We start from the raw sequence: 13,921 nt of genomic DNA, 5'->3' as shown, positions 1-13,921 counted from the left end.
TGGCAAAGGTTGGAACTGGCGGGTCTGGCGTGGGCCAATAACGACTGGGCATGCATTAATCACTTGCAAATCTCCCACCCGTATTGCCTCTTCTCGACACAAACTCCACCTATCAACCGACCCTCCCCCAATTGCTACCTCGCTCCTTCCCGACGGAACCATTCCTAGTTCCTCCTCCTCCTCCCCCCATTCCTCCCCCCCCACGGCTCTGGTAATCTCGGTTCCCTGTGGGGGGATGTGGGCGGGTGTCGGAGGCGGCGAAGGGGGCAGAGCTACCTCCCCCCTCGCGCCTATGGGTGGGGCGGGGCGGCACAGGGGCCGGAAGAGACTGGTCAGTTCCCGGACTATGTGATGGGCAAGATGGCGGCGCCCATGCGGGACCACGCGGCCAGCGGTCATCCACGGCATGGGGCGGCAAATCTGCTGGGTTACCCCCCTGATCACCGTAACGGAGCCCCTTGCGATGATCCCATGAGTGGGGATCTTGCATCACAGGCTCCGTCCTCTCCCAATGGCCCGTGTCCCTTTGGCTCTTGGCTTCTGACTCAGTGCTTAAGTTACGAACATTTCCCCTTCCCCCCCCGCCAGACTTTGGGCGTTTGTGTTCCTACGCTTAAAAGTTGGGTGGCTGCTGCTGCTAGCAGTGTTATTGGGGGGATGCGTGTTGGTATTATACGCTTGTGTTGTCCGTTCGTGGGCTCTGTGTAGTGCAGACATTATTATTTGCCATGCTGGGTAAACGTTGATAGCCTGGGGGTCTTGCCCCTGAGCTTTTAGCTTTATGAGATGCCCTATTTTTTCCCATATCTGTATGTGAAGGGCTTCTACTAGTGGCAGTTCGGGGACAGTTGTCTTAATAAAGCGTACAAGCTCAATCAGTTCAGCCCTTGTGGCTTGTACATGATATGGTTTGAGAAGGAGAGCCAGTGCATCTGTGTCTTGTGAAATTGCGGTGGAGAAAAAACCTCCCATTTTACCTTTTTCTCGGCGCTGTGGATGCACACGGGCGGGAGCTCTTTGTGTAGTTGTTGGCTACTCCGGGTTTCTGGTCAGCTGGTTTCCCCGGCTCAGCGGCGGCGGCTGCAAACAGCGGCGATGGCGGCTCGGCAGCGGTACACGGCGTGCTCGATCTGCGGCGGCTGCAGCAAGCGGCGGGGCTCGGGGCTCGGCGCGGCGGCGCGGCTCTCCTTCACGGCGCGGGCTGGTGGCGCGGGCTGTGGGGTTTCTCCTCGGCAGCGGCGGCGCTCCTTCTTGCATCGGACCCTCTCCACTCTCTCCGGTGCCTGCCCGCTCCAATCTCTCGGCTTTTTCTTCTTTCTTCTTTCTTCTCATTTCTTCTTGTGCACTTTTCCTATACTTTTTTGAGCTCACTAACTTCGTTCCTTGGTCTCCCCCAAGGCAACAGTTAAAGACGTCTAGGTTTTTATCGGTGAAAGACTCCCACTTTATAAAACTGAAGTGATAACCAGAATCTACCGATATATACCTGTTACAGGCTTAAGCTATCTATCCTAATGTAGGTTCGGTCCCACGTTCAGGTCGCCAGATGTAGCGTGCACGTGCACACTGCCTTTATATGATAAAGAAATACAGCACACTCTCCAAAGCTGGTGGAATTGGAAAGCCTTTATTTGAATCTCCCACTCCCTTTTATATCCCTGAACCATGTGATCTCCTTATCCAATGGGGTTGTAAACCTCGGCGCATGCTCTCTGGGCGTCTCTGCCCTGGTACATTCCCTCTGTATCTCAGACACGCCCCTACAATGCATATTGGTCAAAACAGACCTTCTGAGCAGAAAAGTATAGTTTAATAATTTTTTTTAAAATGGAAGTGAGACAAAGAAAATGAAAATGAAAGTTTATCAGTCGTTAGGAAACAGTACAATTAATATAACCTTTGTTTCAACTGGGATGTGTTATTAATTTTTTATTGCTAAAGTTCGATTTCCTGAAAAATTAAACCTCTGGCAAAACCCACACATTTGCTTATCCAACAAGATCAGTTGCAGCACTGTTGCCTGGCGGGACACAGTAGCTTAGAGAGGTTCTTGCCATCATGAATAGCTGGAAATGTCCATCTGATGCTCCCATGTTTTCTCCTGAATTTTTTTCAAAAGTATAATGGTGTCTTTAAACAAATACTTCTAATCGTAAGGAAACAGACAATATAAAAGATGCATTCATTTGCACTTGCATGTAGTAAGGAGATAAATAGTGATTGCATACTGAAAATACTGGAATAATTGTAATTATTTCTAGTGTTCTTTATTCTTCGTGGAACACTTTAAATTCACAGACTCTGTACTCAAACTATAGAAATCAATTTTTTTTAGTTTTAAATCCAAGGCCTGTGAATATGTGAAGTTCTTACTAAACTTGGAGCACTGTTTGCAGTTTTGTTTTTTGCTAAGTAACTCGATTTTTGTGCAATAAAGGATGCTGATATTATTAGAGAGACAAGAAATAAAACTTATCACTTTTTAGTAAAGTTATTGAAAGTGACTGAGACAATAATATTGGTAAAAAAACCAGGAGGCATAACAGTCCCATCCATGAGAACAGACAAAGGGTCTACCTAGTCTTATATTCTCTCTCTAATAGTGCCCAGGATGGCACAGGAATAGAGTGAGCATACAGTAATACATCAGTAAACATTCCCAGCTTCCATCAGTCTGCAATTCAGGGAATTCATGAGCCAGAAGATAACTTGGTAAGCAATAGCTTTTAGTGGGTTTTTTTCCCAAATTAATTTCTCAAGATTATTTCTGAATCCATATAACTTAAGCAATACAACTTATAAAAATAAATATTGCAGCTGAACTCCACATCACATGACCATTTCTTTCTTTTTGTTCCACCTGCTAATTATGTCTCTACTTATTATTTTGTAAGAGGACTTGAACTACAGTTCATATCTGTACTATGGTATCCATTGCAAAAGAAGTAAGGTCGAGGGAAAGAAACTGACTTTCTTTTTTCCAAAGAAGTTAATGCAGTGTAGTATCTTCCTTGGTAATTAAAAAAAAAAAGAAAGAAAGAAAAAGAAAACATTCCATGCTTTTCTCAGCAGTGTGAGTGTGAGACACTAAATTCAAACTAACTGAAGAAAATAAAAGAAATCATACAATGGAATGTCTATTCATTATTATACCCCAATTGATAAAAATACACTTGTCAAACTATCTCTAAGCATATACATCAATTTTGGAAGCATTCAAGCTAAAAAACAGCTAAATTGATTGCTAAAATATGAGTCAAAGTTAAAGGATATTCTTGAGCCATGGATGAAATTCTTATCTCATGGTATCTAGTAGGCAAAACCGAGTCAATCAAGTTTATCTTGATGCAACAAAGCACTTCATTAGAGTTAACCATGTGATGAAGTCCATTACTGTTCAATACTGTATTCAGTGGATTATTTCTGAAAAATACAACAGCATTTTTTTAAGTACAGTCTTTGGAATTGTTTTGGAAATAATTCTTTGGGCTTCTTATTTCTAATCATTTGATTATATCAAGTGATAAATCTTTGTTATCTTTAATATTAAGATTAACTTTGAAAGTAATATGATTAGCTTAAACCAGTTTATGTCTACAGTGCAGTATCTAAACACATAAAAACATTGTTAGTCAATGTAACTAATTATTAAATATCTGGAGCAGCAATCAGTGTTCATTTAGTTGCTGTATTTCTCCTTTTTTTCATCTGTATGGTTTATATCAGATAATTTGTAGCCCATTCTTTCTTAGATTAGATATATAAAGAAATTCTTCACTACGAGGGTGGTGAGACACTAGCCCAGGTTGTCCAGAGCAGGTGTGGATGCCCCATCCCTGGAAGTGTTCAACGCCAGGCTGGAGGGGCTCTGGGCAACTTGGTCTAGTGGAAGGTGTCCCTGCCCCTGGCAGGGGCACCCTCCTGACAGGGACGGTGGAACAGATGATCTTTGAGGTCTCTTCAAAACCAAAGAGTTCTATGATTCTATGATGAAAAGTAGTACCCTTAAAATAAGACTTTAAATAGTCTTTCATTATGTAAATTCAAAATCTGAAGCAGGAGGACAAGTGGGAGAAAGGGAGAAAGACCAAGGAGACCAAAGGTAGAAAGATTATTGAAAATGAAAGACAATATGGCAACCTTGCTTTACCTCTGTCACTGTTGTGACAGTCAAGAAAGACACAAGCAGTCTAGTCTGGAACAAAATATATGTCTGAGTTTATTTTTCTCGTCTCTTTTTATACTCATGCTTAGCGGTAAACAGCAACTTTGCTTAAGCAAGCAAGCAACAGTATTTTGATTGGTTTCTTTTTATTCTTGGTACATTCAGCAATGTTCAAGGCTATTTTGTGGTTACCACATCCTGGACTTAATTACTTTACAGTCTGTCTTTGTTCCTTCTTCAGGGCTGCGTACATGACTTCCTTATCTCAAGGATACACTCGAAAGTTTGTGAGGTCAACATCCTCATCCAAGGGGGCTGGAGAGCCAACAGATCAGCTGTGCATCCCCACAGTTCCTCCTTTCTGTATTTGTGCGAGGAAGATTGCCTGTGTTGTCTTTTGCAGGGCCCTTTGCAAAAGCAGCACAAGACATGGCAACATTACAAGCACAACTATGACTATCACCAAAAGTAAGACCCCTGTTTTGAGCAAGGACAGTAACTAACCCGAAATACGCCGCCTAGACAACCAGCCTTCGAGACCAAAAACCCCAGTTTCCTGTCTAATCTTGTTTGTTTGTTCCTGCAGAGTGGTAATTTGTCTATAGATGGACTCAGAGTGATCTGAAAGATTTAAACAACACGTCCTCAAATTCCTGACAACCATGCCTGTCCATGCACAAGCAACAAAAAGTCAATAGCAGCACGTAGCATGCCATACGCTATCAACATAAGTGGTAAGTTCATATAAAGTATCTGAAGTCAAATTTGCTTGTTTAGTTACCCAGCACGCCAAGGCATTAATTTGCTTTAGCGCTTTTGCTGAAGCAACTTGTGGTAAGAATGAAGCAGCTGCCACAATCAATGCCTGACTCCACAGGGTTAATGAAGAGTCAGGGGTCAATGACCATTTAGTTACAACATGACTGTAGAGATGAGAGTGATTCAAGAAGAGCTTATCCATGGGGGTAAGCAAGCCTAATCTGCCAAAGGTACAGGGTCCCCCAGTGGGCATCACCGGAATGCCTGGCCATGCCCGATTGCCAGAAATTGAAAAGTATCCTTTTGGAAGTTGGCGAGCAACTGCTACACCAGGTGAGGGTCGCTCACACCTTTATAAACACCAGGTGGATGCGTTCTGATAAAAGGCTATATCTGGAGAAATGTCTTGCAACTGGGTTTTTGTAACACCAAAAACATTATGTTCCTCAGTATAATTAAAATAAAAGCAAGCAGCAGCAGTTAAGGTACCCACAATATCTAATTCCTGTGGTGCAATGCCTACCAGTAGCCTATCTAGCCAGTCAGTTACATTTGCAATGCAGCTCAGTGCAGAAGCATTACAAGCCTTTGTTGACAAAGGGCGTAGTCGTGTGACATTGGAAACAAGTTTCACTGCATCAGAGTTATTCACTGGTGCCCCAATAAAACAGAAAGGGGGAGACTTGATCTATGAGGACAAAGAGTTGAATAATTTGAGACAAATCAATACAAGAAACAAAATGTTCCTCTAACAATGATTCTACCTGCAGGATAGTGTGAGTTGCTTGCTGAGTCAAAGATCGTGGTTCCAGTGGATCACTGGAATGTTCGAGCAGAGGAAAAAGAGGTTGCAGTTGCGAATTGGTCAATCCCAGATAAGGGCGAATCCAATTTAATGAACCTGTTAATTTCTGAATATCAGTCAGGGTACGAATGGGTATTTCTAATTGAATTGGTTGAGGTGTTACTGTTCGTGCAGTAAAAAGAAAACCTAAACATTTCCAGGGCTTGGTGTTCTGTATTTTTTCTGGGGCAATAACAAGGCCAAATGCCTGCAATGATTATTCTGCTACATCAACTGTTAATAATTGGTCCTTGTGCTCTGTTGCAAACAAGATATCATCTATATAGTGGTAACAGTAACAATTTGGAAACTGACTTCTCACAGGAGATAAGGCCTGTGCAAAAAACCACTGACAAATGGTAGGCAAGTTTTTCATTCCTTGAAGCAGTAACACTTCGAAGGTTCTGCATGATTAACAGAAGGTACTGTAAAGGCAAATTTTTCCTTGTCAGCTTCAGCTAGAGGAATGGTAAAGAAACAATCTTTCAAATCGATTACCATAATCAGCCAATCAAGGGGTATCATAGAGGGTGCTAGGAGTCCTGGCTGCAGAGCTCCCATCGTTGCCATGATAGCATTGACCTGCTGCAAATTGTGTAACGGTCTCCATTTACTAGATTTTTTTTTTTATGACAAACACAGGAGTGTTCCAGAGGCTGTTTGATGGTTCAATGTGGCCAGCAACCAGCTCTTCTTGCACAAGTTCTTGCAGGACCTGTAACTTTCTTTAGGCAGGGGCCACTGTTCAGTGCACACCGGAGTGTTTGTTAACCACATCAGTGCCAATGTGAGCTGTTTAACGCCCTGCAACACAGTGGCTCCTGTTAAAAATCTGTGGTAATTTTAACTCCCCATTGGGCTAGACAGTCTCTTCCCCATAAAGTCAGGGGGGCACGGGTGACATACAGTCTCACAGTTGCGACCTGTCCTTCAGGGTTACAAATTAGGATGAAATGAGCTGCAATGCAACTCTGGGCTGTACCCCCCAATCCTACAACACCCAATTCAGAGGACACCAGAGGCCAAAAACTTGGCCAGCTATGCTGAGAAATTATGGTTATATCAGCACCTGTGTCAAGCAAACCAGTCACCTTAACAGCAGGAGGCAAGCTCTTTCCATTGCGCAATTCACAGATCTTCTGCAGACGTTTGTGGGATACGGTCTGTGACCAGAAGACTTGCGGAGGTCCTGTTGATCCAAATCCGCTGGCACATCTCTCCCGGTCCTCTGTATGGGGAACACAATTCACAAAAGGCACAAGTTCAGCAATACAAGTTCCTTTTGGAATAGTCACAGGAGGATAAGGAGTAGATACCATAGCACATATTTGTCCTGTATAGTCTGCATCAATCACCCCAACATGTACAATTATCCCAGCGATTGTGCTACTTGAGCACCCCATCAATAAAGCACTTAATCCACAGCCAATAGGTCCGTTAGCATCTAAAGGAACCTTAATGACATCTGTAGAAGAAATTGTTACTGTGTCGGCGGTGGATACATCCATACCGGCTACTCCGCTGGTCGCAGAGGGGAATGCCAGGGGGCCTGCGTACAGATTGGGCTGCGGCAAGGAAGGTAATTGTGTCCAGCGCACCTCTTCACGCTCGCTTTCCCATTTCCCTGCGGGGGCTGACCACTAGCACAATATTTGGATTGGCATTGTTTAGCAAAGTGCCCAGGCTTACCACAGCGATTACAATGAACTCCAGGGCGATTAGCCAAAACCTTTTGCTTCCCCCCCTTACCTTTGGCAGGGCAGTTAGCTTTAAGATGTCCCTCTTTCTTGCAATTAAAACAGCAAGGAGTGGGGCACAACACTGCTGCACTACCCACTTTCAAACATGCCGAGACCATATCAGTGACAGACCGGTCTCCTGGCAATGCTTCTATGATTTTTTGGCAGTCTTCATTTGCATTATCTTTTGCTAATTGTTTCAATAGTGTGTCACGTAGAAATTGATCATCAACCTGCTTTTCTAACGATGTCGCAATACGCTGAACAAACTGCAAAAATGGTTCTTTTACTCCCTGTTTCACTGTCGTATACTTAGGACAAGGGGAAGCAAACTCCATAGTCTGAATCAAAGCTGACATTCCCAATCTCTGACATTGTTCTAACACAGCAGGATCCCATTGGCATTGTAAGTCGGGATTGCTAAAATGACCCTTTCCCATCAAAGCCTCAACTCCTATGCCCTGCCTCGGATCCCCTTGAGGAGTCCTCATATTTTCCATCGCTACACGCTCTGCCAACTTTTGCCAATTAGTGTTAAACACCTGGAATTGTACAGGCTGAAATAAAATTTGAGCTAGATGTTCAATATCATAGGGAGCCAACAACTCCGAATTAAGTACGCTAATCAAACGCATAACTTCAGGAGAATTAATGCCATATTTTGAGGCATGCATCTGTAAATCCTGAACAACCTTCCAAGCAAATAAATCATGACTATCTTGCTTGCCAGAATTAGGGGCAGCTTTCAACACAGGGTAAGCTTGTACTCCTGGTTCTACTCCTGGAGCAAATACACCTTCGTCCACAGTTTTTTAGGGGTGCCCAACCTTTTCTAACAGCTCCTAATCCCCCTGTTCTGCAGCCTGTACACGCACGCTCTCCCAAAATCTCCTAGGATGACGTGGCATCACTGTGACAGTTACTGGTGGCAAAGTCCACAGATCAGTCAGTGTTCGTGTCTTACGGCACTGGGACCCCCAAGTATTGGTTGAGAGGCTTGACTACAGACGGAAGCATTTTCAGCATCCTCCACGTCTACATCATTTGCTGGGGGGGCTGATGCTGATTGATACAAGCCTTTGTTAGGTATGTCATCCTTGTTGTTTTCATCAGTGTCCTCATCCTCCTCCTCCTCCTCCGACAAAGGAACAGAGGACGCAAGCCTTTGCTTAGCTTTAAATTCCTCTACAAGTTCCATAGGTTTCTTATAATGCTGAGGGACTATATCAGTAGGTGATTTGTATTTACAAGGAGTCTGAACTAGTTCATGGGGTGAAGGATAGCGAACCTTCAGACCTTTTGGGGCTTTTGGAGCCGGACCCTTGGTAGATTTTTTAGAAGGTGGATCCGGACACCACACCGTTTTCATTTTATCTGCTAAAGCACACAATTCATCATCAGAGGGGGAGGTAGCAGGTGGCAGTGCTGCAGCGGCTGAAGCTCCCTCCTCCCCTGCGTGTCCTTCTGTATCTGACACAGGCTCTGTTTCAGGCAACTGAGTGCCTTCCAAAACTTGTTCATTAAGCCAGTCTTTCAAAGTCTTAACCAATAAATGCCAGGTGGTAGGCAAACCTTCTACATCCTTAGCACCCTTACACATCTCTTTCCACAGTTTATCCCCCACCTTTTCCCAAGTCTTTACACTAAATGCAACTGATGTGTTAGCTTCAAAGCCTTGCTTTCAGCACCATAGTAGCAAACTTTGCAAAGCGTGATCTTCAACAGTTACACCTTTATGCTTTAAAAGATACTTCCAGGAGGATAGCACCAACTTTTCTTCTTTAGAAATCTGGTTCCCCATTCTCACAGTGCCTTTTCTTGGCAGCTCACCTTTTCCAGATGTCAATAGCTCTCAGGTCCAGACCAGACAGCGTCTCCGCTGCTCTCAGCTACGCCAAGCTCCGTCACCACCACCCGTCGCCCAGTGGTTACTTGCAGTATCACGTAGAGGGTCACCATAATATATAGCTGAAATAAATTAATAAATTAATAGTAGGGCTTTGTTTATAATAATGAGGAATTATATAAACTGTGATTGTCTAACAAAACAATGCAGTATCCAAATACTTTGAGTTTTGCAGGATTTACATGTGAGTTGGGGTTAGCAGACTTCTCCACACATAGTGCTTGCAAGGAGACTATTCCAACAAACTGGACCTTTCTTCTAAGAAACAGCTAATATATTTTGACTGACTCAAGTTCTAGCAGTATGACACTCTCTGTCTGTCACAAATATCATCATTTCTATGATGCAAGTTGTTCCTGCAGAATTACAGAGGTAAAAGAAGACATTTATACTAGAGCTTAGATTGTGTCATGCTTAAACCTGCTGAGCTGAGATGAGAAGAAAGGGGCTGATAAGTAAGGTAAACCTGATTGGTGACAATGATGAAATAATGCAATTAAAGAAGAATGAAGTAAGAAGTGAAGATGATGAAAGCAAGGCAATTTACTGACAGTGATATTAGAAAATGATTTGAAAACTATTAGGGTAATAATGACAAAATATCAAGTAATCAAAGACAAGAGTATTCTTAACAAAGAGATTAAGCTAAATTTAAAAATTTTTGTAGATATGCGTTGAGGTGGATTATATTAATTGCAATAAAACTGCTGTAAAATTCTCTGTTCATATACAGTCCAGATGCTGCACTGGCCTGCCACTATATGTCAGATGAGGGTATGCTCATCCTGATGAACAGAAATTAAGGAATTGAATTGAAAGTGAAGAATATACTGAAATTAAAAAAAAAAAAAAAAAAAAAAGACAAAATTTCTAGATTTCAGCCTGCCTTTTCACAAAAAATAAAATTAAAAGTGTTATGCTCATGTCTGGGTTCTTCTCTGCTTGGCATTTCTCAGTCAAGAAGATCTAAGCACACAAAGGGGACGTCACCCTTGACCAACCTGATACCATTCTAAGAATAAATGACTGGGTTTGTGGGCAGAGAGAGAACGTTCGATGTTGTTTGTTTTCTTCAGTAAGGCTTTCAACACTGTGTCCCATAAGATCCTGACAAAGAAGCAGACAATGAGGTTGAATGGACATCATCTGAACAGCCAGAGTGTACCCTTTAGCAAGTTTGTTGATGACATAAAGCTGGGAACAGCTGATACATGACAATTTGTTGATTATACTCATCAGAGGGACCCCAGGGGGCCTTGACAAGCTGGAGAAATGGAGACCTGAGAAGAGCCTCATACAATTCAACAAGGGTAAAATCAAGTCCTGCATCTGGGGAGAAAAATCCTCTGAAATTTTCTGAAAAATCCTCTGAAAAGTCCTCTGTTGACCAACTGGAAAGAAGCTTGACAGAAAAGGACCAGGATGCCAAGTTGTACACAAGCCAATAATGTGTCCTTGTGACCAAAAAAAAACCAAACAACAACAACAAAAAAAAACAGCCAGTGGTATCCTGGAATACTTTAGGAGGACTGTTGCTAGCAGGTCAAGGGCGACGATACTCTGTTCAGCACTGACAATCCACAGCTAGAGTACTGTCCTGTTCCGGGGTCCCCAGTACAATGAAAATATAGAGCTAGTAGAGATAATGTCACAAAGTACCACTAAAAGCACTAAGGGATTGGAGCAGCTCTCATATGAGGAGAGGGACTGCTCAGTATAGAGAAAAGTAGATTCAGGGAGGTAGACAATCCATTACTGTGTCCAAACACCTCATGGGAGGGTGGAAAGAAAAGGTAGCCAGGCTCTTTTAAGTGGTTCCTAATGACAGAACAAAAGGCAGTAGACACAAACTTACCCATAGAAGGTCCAGCTGAACATGTCCAGCTGACCATGAGGAAACACTTTTTGCTATGAGGGTGACTAGGCACAGATTGCCCAGATGTGCAGTCTCTATCCATGGAGATATTCAAAGCCCATCTGGATATGGTCCTGGATAAGTGGTTCTAGATGACCCTACTTGAGAAGGAAGGTTGGACCAGATGAAATCCACTGGTCCTACATCACCCATTCTGTAAGAATGTGGTTAAGAGTCTCTGATTCTTCCACAGCCTGGATAACCAGAGGAAGAAGAGGTGCTCAGCTCTGGGACAATCACAAGTGCAAAAGTACACATGATTCTGTACAGTGCAGAAACACATGAGATGCAGAAAGGTGAGACCACTTTAATCCACCTGATATATCTATGTCCAGTGACAGTATCATCCCAACACAAACTTGTGTTGTAGTCTAATATCTAAACCTAAAACTCAGATGACAGTAAATGCAGTTACAGTTAGTAATTGAATTTAAAGAAAGGTGAGTATTGGGGGTGTGATTATGCAAAACCACTTTGTTAGGTGATTTAACAGGTTTATGGTGAGTTATCTGCAATTGTGCATCTTCAGACGGTGATTCTCAGTGTCTTACAGGACTGCCTTACCCTGTTTTTTGTAAAAATATCATGGCACATGCAGTGTTTATGTCCTACACATCACAATACATCCATATTAGGGTTGGGTCTTGTGTCTCACAGGCAGGTGTGACACATTCCACCAGTTATTTAGTGGGGGTTTTTTTTGCTTGCTAATACCCAGCTGATCATTTGCATGATTGAAATGGTTGATCAATTAAGTTATTGAGTGGTGAAGAGCTCTATTTATTCTCTGTGGTACTTTTTTTGAACAGTGCCTTCTGATACTTTTGACTAAGCAAATGGTTGTTTTAACACTGCTTCAATTTTGAGCAAATGAGGAGTGATATTCAGGCTCGTTTACCTACCTTTAAAACTCTATCATCTGTGAATTTGATGGGGCCAATGCAAAGAGAACCTGGTAAACAGACTGACAAAGAAGGGTATCTCCCTAGCAGGAATCCTGAGACATCTCTCATAAGTTCAGAAGAAACTTTCTTGGGGGGGGGGGGTAAGTAGGACAAAGAAACTTTCTTGATGGGGTGTGGTAGGTAGGACAAAGAAATCTTGATGGGTGCAGGACAAAGAAACAGTGATAAAAAACTGACCATCCTACTCCCACATAAGAAAGGTACAAAAGGAAACTCTTTACCTATCTGCCCAAAATAAACTTCTTTGCAATGCCTCTCTGCACAGAGAGACAAGATTCTTACCAGGAATGCATGAATGACTCCAGACTCTATTACCTGTGATTTCTTCTGTCATTGATTAGCTCCACTCCTATCGTTAGTGTTGAACCAGTGACATTTGGCACAACATATTCATAGGTATGTGCATAAGTAAAGGTTCATAAGTACATATTTGCTTCACTGGTTGGAATTCTGTAATAACTTGCAAGACAATTATATTTGATTTATGCTTGTAACATGCATGTACTTTCAAACTTGCTTTCCCAGTGGTAATTTTGCAGTGCCTTGTGTATATTTCTGTAGTTGTTTGCATCAGCGGACCAGAGACCCACGCTCTCCAACATCCAGTAGCTGCAAATAAACTAAAGGCAGCTTAACCAGCCAGTAGAAACAGAATTGCCATCCCCTCTGGTATTTCTGCCAGTGCTGTTCAGTGAATAACACAGGTGAAGAAAAGGCAAGGGTTACAAGAACAAGTACTGCTTGAAGCCTGCCCTAGAGAACAAGTTTTGACACAGTGCATGCAACAGAGTTTCTGATGGCTCTTAATGCCAGCGATCCTTCACAGCACACATTGTTCCCTAAGCAAATAAGCAGGACATTTCAGATGCTTTACTCTTTTAAAATGTTTCAAATATTATAGAGCCCTTCTCAAGAGAACATGACTGCCTCTCTCCCTGGCTGCTTCTGATCTCTTCCAAGTATGAATCTATGCTTAACTGTGATTGATGTGGTAATTCAAACTGACATGTGGGAAAGGGAAAGTTGGTTTTTGCTTTTTTTTTTCTTCCAGGACATATAGAGTAATCAAGATGCTGCTGGTGTATACAGTATTTTTTCTATGTTAAGGCACAATTAGGTAAATAATTTATGCCTCTAAGTATTCAGTTGTCCTTTAGGAGGCTAAGAACAAACAAAATCTTTTTCCTTGACAATGGTTTTAGATCAATAAAGGTAAAAAAGTTTAAAGGTGGGGCAGATTGGGTAAGTCCTTTAAGCACTGTCTTAAAATGCCAGGATAGAGGTGATGAAGACCTCCACTTCCTTATCCTGCTGGAAAGAGACTATAATTTCAAAATGTCATCAATTTTCAGGTTTATTTGTCTGCTTACAATCCTTCTAAACTCCCACCCCATGGCTTCAAATCAGGGCCCTATGACTTTTTTCTTGTTCATCTCTACACAATTTCAGTAGTTAATCTATACTGCAACATTCTTTTATTCTTGGTTATTTGCAGGCAAGTCATAAATGCACTCTGGAGTGCTAACAAAATTCCTTAGGAAAAACTCAGGAAAGAGATCCTGCTATTAGATTCAAGGCATCTGTCCTGGTTAGAACGGCTGGGACCAATTCATCCCTGGATGGGTGTA

The 13,921-nt window shown here is 42.5% G+C and overlaps 1 long non-coding RNA gene across 1 annotated transcript in view; it reads right to left on the bottom strand.

Moving 5' to 3' along the window:
* Positions 1-13,921, bottom strand: part of LOC113961195 — a 31,066-nt gene that overhangs the window by 15,254 nt on the left and 1,891 nt on the right. Inside the window, exon 2 of the long non-coding RNA XR_003532241.1 lies at positions 9,338-9,438. This is a non-coding gene — a long non-coding RNA (uncharacterized LOC113961195). The remainder of the gene's footprint in view (positions 1-9,337; positions 9,439-13,921) is intronic.

The sequence above is a fragment of the Neopelma chrysocephalum genome, unplaced genomic scaffold, assembly GCF_003984885.1.
Source record: "Neopelma chrysocephalum unplaced genomic scaffold, ASM398488v2 Primary Assembly neopelma1_97065, whole genome shotgun sequence".
Classification (NCBI taxonomy): domain Eukaryota; kingdom Metazoa; phylum Chordata; class Aves; order Passeriformes; family Pipridae; genus Neopelma; species Neopelma chrysocephalum.
This window is presented reverse-complemented; position numbering and strand designations above follow the sequence as displayed.